We start from the raw sequence: 6,528 nt of genomic DNA, 5'->3' as shown, positions 1-6,528 counted from the left end.
AGATATCAGTTGCCATTCTATACACTGCTATGAGGAGATGTCTCATCAGCTGTTTATTTCTGAGTTATGCAGAAAACTGCAGACAGATCTAGCTGAGGCAGAACGGTGTAGCAAGAAAACAATATCAAGCTGCACACACTAATCTTGCCTCATGTCAGATGAATTCATCTGACCTTTGCACCTACTCAAATCATAATCCCAAGGAACACCACGCATCTGTCTTCCACTTTTTCTTATCTCTCTGCATGAGAAATACACTGGTGGAAATTTTGACTAACTAGATGCATGTCATTAAGGGTTTTGTTGCCTTATTTATCTATTTCTTCTGCCATTTTTCCTGGCTACTTCTAAGGAGAAAGATAATTTACCAGTAGTTCTTTATAGGAATCGTGAGGCTGAGAACCAAAGTTTTGTGATTCTCTGCTTCCCCCCTTTCCCAGTCCCTGTCTGCCAGAGAGGATCCTGAGTGATGCAGGCAGGGAGGTGGCTGTTGTGTTGCACTTGGTAAGTGCTTCTGAGTTTCACTCTTCCTCTGAAGCTCAAACCTTCAGAACACACGATCAAGGATCCTTCTCTCCAGTCATCCCAGGAGAGGGGGCAGGTGATAGAGTGGGGAAGCCCTCTCTGTATAAAATCTGAGTGTCTGATGTCTTTTTCATGGGAAAACTGATCAGGTAAAAGATTCCCAGCTAGTCCTATTTAAAATGTAATTCCTAAATCCTCATAAATAAAGAAGGACTATCATCTTCTTTGTTTCAAATAAATGATGTCTGATCTCCATCTTTTAATTCAGGGTAAGAACAGTGAAGAGGATAACAATAAAGTACTCAGTTTCTTACTAATTGTTATTGATTATCCTTGGGTAAACAACCAGAAATTCCACAGCAGCCATCAGGATTATTGTGAGTCTAGATCAGGGTAACTGAGGTCCAAGAGATCCACAGAGAGCTAGCAAAAACTGTTCAGTCCTAGGATGATAGTGGTGTACAGCATTTGGTCCCAAATCAGATCAGAAATGGAAATGAATGAACTAGACTCTTTTAGCAGACACAAATTTAAACATAAAATGTAACATAGATAGTTTTTAAAGCCTGACAGGGAGCTTTCTCTAGAGCCCAGCCACAGCAACTGATATTTTTAAGGGTATTATAACAGGTACAGTTCTGAAAACCTAAACAATTGAGTGTCAGCATTTGTGTGCTTCAAAATCATGCCAATGCATGTAGTGCATATAAAATCAGAGTCACAGATTAATATTGTGACTCAGGTCATTGGGTGAGGAGGAAAAAGCACAGATCATCATGACATGTATTTCTTTCTCTGCTGTTCCCAAATGAATGCCATTATCTGCAAGGGCAGAACCACACCAGGGAATTCCATAGGAAGTTCCAAGCACTATGCATTGCCAAAACATCTAATTGATTTATTCAGAAGCATACTGATGCTCTCCAGAGGAGAGAAGGAAAGAGAAAGAGAAAGAGAAAGAGAAAGAGAAAGAGAAAGAGAAAGAAGAGAAAGAGAAAGAGAAAGAGAAAGAGAAAGAGAAAGAGAAAGAGAAAGAGAAAGAGAAAGAGAAAGAGAAAGAGAAAGAGAAAGAGAAAGAGAAAGAGAAAGAGAAAAAAGGAAAAGGAAAAGAGAGAAAGAGGAAAAGAAAAAAGGAAAAGAAAGAGAAAGAGAAAGAGAAAGAGAAAAAAAAAAGAAAGAGAAAGAGAAAGAGAAAAAGAAAAAGAAAAAGAAAAAGAAAAAGAAAAAGAAAAAGAAAAAGAAAAAGAAAAAGAAAAAGAAAAAGAAAAAGAAAAAGAAAAAGAAAAAGAAAAAGAAAAAGAAAAACATATTTTTTTCGTCTGTGCTTACTACAAAGGCACCACACTCAGTCTCAATGTCAAATTTTTATCCTACACGATGAACATTGCTTACAGAAAAGATTTAGCTTATGCATGAGCTCATTAGTACATTTCCACAAGTAACTGCTGTGTTTGTGTATTCTTTGTACACACAGAAAAAGAAGGTCTGATTTGCAAAATAGCTTCTTACCACTTCTTAGGATCACACTTTTTAAGATGCCTTGAAGTATTCAAAATGAATGCTCTTCTGAATCATTAGCCATTTTTTTTCAAAACCAAGATGCACAAATCATCCCTAACTGACTGACTTTAAAGGGAACATTCTGCTGAGTACAAAGATCTTCTGATCAAGTTCTAAAGGATGTAAAACATTTTACCGGTAAAGTGACAGGAGGTGAATACTTCAGGCTTCATGTAGAATAAAAGGTGCATTGAGTCTGAATGCTTCAAATGAAAGAGTCCTTTCATTCCAGGATAGCTCAGGTACAAGTTAAGTGAGTAGGCTGGTTTTTGGAACTTAACCATCTTTTCTTTCTCTGCTATGTTCAGTTACTGAAAGTTTACTGGAACTGTCTGCAAGTCTCTATTTTTGAAGGGTCTTTTTAGAAATAATTATTTGATATTTCATTAATATCTTCCACCCAAACTTCTCGACTTACCTTTAAAATTGCTTTATTCTTTCCAGATATTAAGGTAGTTATTAAAAACAAATAATGGTGAAATTTGTACATATCTCTATGTGTACATGTGCATGTTTATATGCATATGTTTGGTTGCAGGTCTGTGCTTACTTGCAGAATTATTCACGGGCCATAAAAATATGTATCCTTGTAAATTTATGCAACAATATGTTTTTGAATAATTTAGGGAGGTTTTTTACAATGTATCTGGAAATGTATGTTCAAAAAGTGTTACATTCACTATTCTCTCTTCATTAATTACTTTCTTGCTTTAAAGTTTCAGACATTGGGGAGCAAATTACCAAGAAAACCAGTGAAGGGAGGAAGGCTTACTTTAAAGCAAGGAGTTCAAAGACAGCCTTCATAATAAGATGACTTCCCCTTTGCTATTCAGTGCAAAGCTTCAAAATATTCATTTAAAAATAAATCAGGACTGGATGGCTTAAATGTAAGTTAATTTGTTGTATAATTTACTCACTGAAAAGAGTTTAGTGAGCTTTAAACCAATGCTTTAGAAAATGAGCAGTCATATTTTGTTGGAGGGATGCTCACCAATACTTGTACATTGTTCTCATCTCCAAATGCACTATCAAAAAACAGATGAAGCATGCATATTTAGAACGGGTCAGTCTTACTGAGGGTCCCCTTTTTGCAGAAAAAAAAACAAGCAAGCCAAGTGGCTTACCCAAGGACACAAAGTGAGTCAGTAGCAGATCAAACCCTAGAGCTGAGGTTACTTTTGTTCAGAGCTCTAAATAAACCCATATCCATGTGTGGCAATGTGCCGTCACACTCAGAGGACATCTTCTCAGCCGCCCATTCTTGGATACAGCATTTGGCTAAGGGACCCTTACCTAGAAGGGCCAGGATGGACAGAGATTTAGATAGGTTTGCTTCAGAGAACTGTCTATCTCAAAAAGCGTGTCTAACCCCTTCCCACCACCACCACCAAAAAAAAAAAAGTCTATTTTCTGCTCAACTTGCATGTGTCTTTCAGGCAGGGAGAATGGTAAAATACAATTCAAAAAAAATAAAGCTTCAGAGACCTTTCACATCCATTAATATGATCAGACACAAAGTCAATTAGATAGTGGAAGCAAGGTCCTGTCTTCAGAGGAAGACGAAGTGCTTTTCCCATATGACAGAGGATACCTGCTCACACTTACAGAAGTATCAGCCAGAAGAAATTCACTTGAAATGAACACAGCAGCATAAGTGCTGAACCCAGTGAAAACAGGATCAGCCCAAGAGGCTCTTCAAAGGACAAAGGCAACAATATATTCTGAGACTCAGCTCCCATTTCAGGACAGCCAGATGGAAGGAAAGTGAAGCCTCCAAGTCTGCCACATTTCTCAGAGCTTCAGAGACACAAAAGAGAGTGCGAGGATACCAAGTATAGGTTTGTAATTTAATTTATGTTTATTTTGGTCCAAGGTTGAGGTCAACGCACAATGAGGAGGTTATCAGATGACTCATATTAGCCTGAGCATCGTGCTGGGATAAAGTTAGTACTGTGCCTACTGGGAAGATGTAAGATTGTCAGATGGCCAGGATATAGCCTTATATAATTCATTTCTATTCCTGAAATAATTTTCTTGACCAAGTCTGAGAAGGGAAGGAACATTCTTTTGTAGTGGTATGTGGGGGAAGCCTGGCTATATATATAATATGCTCAGATAAATTGACAGAAAAGCTCATGCAATTGCATTATTAATGTAAATTACTTGCATTGTTTAACACTCAACATGATGATATGACATACACAGCAATACTCAGATTTTTTTTTCTACTTGACAAAACACAAACATAGATTTCTAAGCAGTACTGCCTTGTTGTTTGGCCTAATTGATGAAACAGGCAGTAGGAGTAGGACAAAGCATTGAGAACCTAGTTTTCAGTTTCATTTAAGTCCAAAGTAAAAAAACATGTTTTTTTCATGGAAAGAAAACAGGACTCCTGGTTGGTGGGGGAGGGGGAGACATGACACAAAAAGAAGATAACCCAGACAGAATGTCAAGGAAATGTGAAGCAGATGCTCTGTTCACAAATTTTTGAACACAGGCATATAGGACATCCAATTAAAATATTTAATCTATTATTATCCATCCTTTTAGAGGAAACATAAAAATAAAAAATTAAACTTAAACAGCTATTTCAGGGAATCTCTTAAAAAATAGATTAATGTTCAACAGACAGCGATACCTGTGCATCTTTTTTTTTTTTCTATCAGGTGGCCAGAAAATACATTGCCATGCTACACTCTAGACTGAGACCTTGTGATACACAGCCTGTATTTCTGTAGTGAATCAGAAACTGTCCAGGTTGGGATGCTCTTTAAAACTGAAAGTAGGACACTCCTTACATTTTTGTGAAGAGCTGCTTTATCCAAAATTCTCTGACTATCTACATGAAAGTACTTGGAAATTCCAAGTACATTTGGGTACCTGGAAAATCTTCCCACTGCAACACTATGCCCAAGTCTACCCCATATGTTGTCTTTGTGTGTAGTATGCCACCTTACACAGGTGAGTACAAATAACAGCATCAGCATGGGATGATGTTGCACCCAGCCAATTTTCATTAAATCAACTTTGCTCATGGAAAATGCACCAAAATGCACAATGCATTGAGCACATTTTTTTCATGGCTTTTTCTGAACAGAAACTTCACAACTCCTCACTTATGTCCACTTATTAAAAAATACATGAAGAGTCATGCTCTCCCCCATAATTAAGCATGTTAGACTAGATGAATTATTCTACAGCATTTGTAAAAACAAAGAAAGTAGATATTTCAAGAACATATTAAAATATTGGGCAAAGTTACCTGGTGATATACAGGCTATAATACTTCACTGTTGTACAAACACTGACAGAGACAGCACTCCTGTCCAAAGGAATCATTCAGTTTTAAATCCCATTCTACAGGGGTTTGTCATTCTCCTGTTTAGAAATTTGTCTACTGATGAGAAGTATTCAACTAGCTGTTTTGCTCCCATCAGAAGTATCAAAAACAAAAGTTGGATCATTAGGTCACACCAACATTTTTGTGCCAGCTGTCAACCTGGAATGAATCTTCCTAGCCAAAGGAGAAAATCATAGGACCAAGAATTTATACTAAGAACACTGTTATGAAACTTTACTCCACAAAAGCCTGGAGTTCTTTCCATCTAGGAGAAGGAGAACATACCAGTGCATGTTTGCAGGCTTGTAGCCTCAATACAACCACTGTTATGAAGCCAGATTTATTACTCAGAGTGTCAAAGAAATCTTTTTAAGACATAGTATCTGTTATAGAACTGTCTATTCCTTTTTATCATTATTATCACTGCAGAAATATGGACTGTAGCTAAGGCTACATTTCTTTCATGTTGACTTGCACAGTTGTCAAAAAGTACCGTTTAATGCACAGATGGCCTTGTACAAAAACTACCATACTCAACATAGAGGCATTCAGATTTATTTGGTAACTGAAATGTGGTAATCTGTGAAGTTATATGTTAAGATTAAAGTGAAGATGACCCAATAAACCACAGATTCTTCAAGTTCATTCTAAGTAGCATAGCTTTAAGAGAAGATGGGTCCAACTTTGAAACTGGCATACTTTCTGTTGGTTTAAACCTCATTTTTCAATAATTGAATCTGTCTACATTATTTTTAGACTAGTTTTGCAAATTTCATAGGAGCATATGAGAAATTATCATTTTTCTGAGGATATCAAGGCACCAACAACTTACAGCCAAGCTCCAGCAACTTTTCATATCTGAGATAAGAATGGCTTTCCAGGAGCACTACTACACCCATGGAGGATGTGGGGAGCTTCAGTAAGAAGCTGAACAGAATCTGAACAAGATCAGGTTTAGAAACCCTCCTTGGCTCACTTCCTGGAAGCTATCATGCCAGCACAACTGCAAACAGGTCATAAAATGTAGCCTCAGGACAGGAGTCATGCTAAAATTGTCCAAGAACTGCTTTTTAGTCAAGTGCCACCTGATTTCTCTCTGA

Source organism: Netta rufina (assembly GCF_964035555.1).
Source record: "Netta rufina genome assembly, chromosome: 1".
NCBI lineage: Eukaryota > Metazoa > Chordata > Aves > Anseriformes > Anatidae > Netta > Netta rufina.
The sequence above is the reverse complement of the archived record's forward strand: the minus strand, read 5'-3'. Positions refer to the sequence as shown.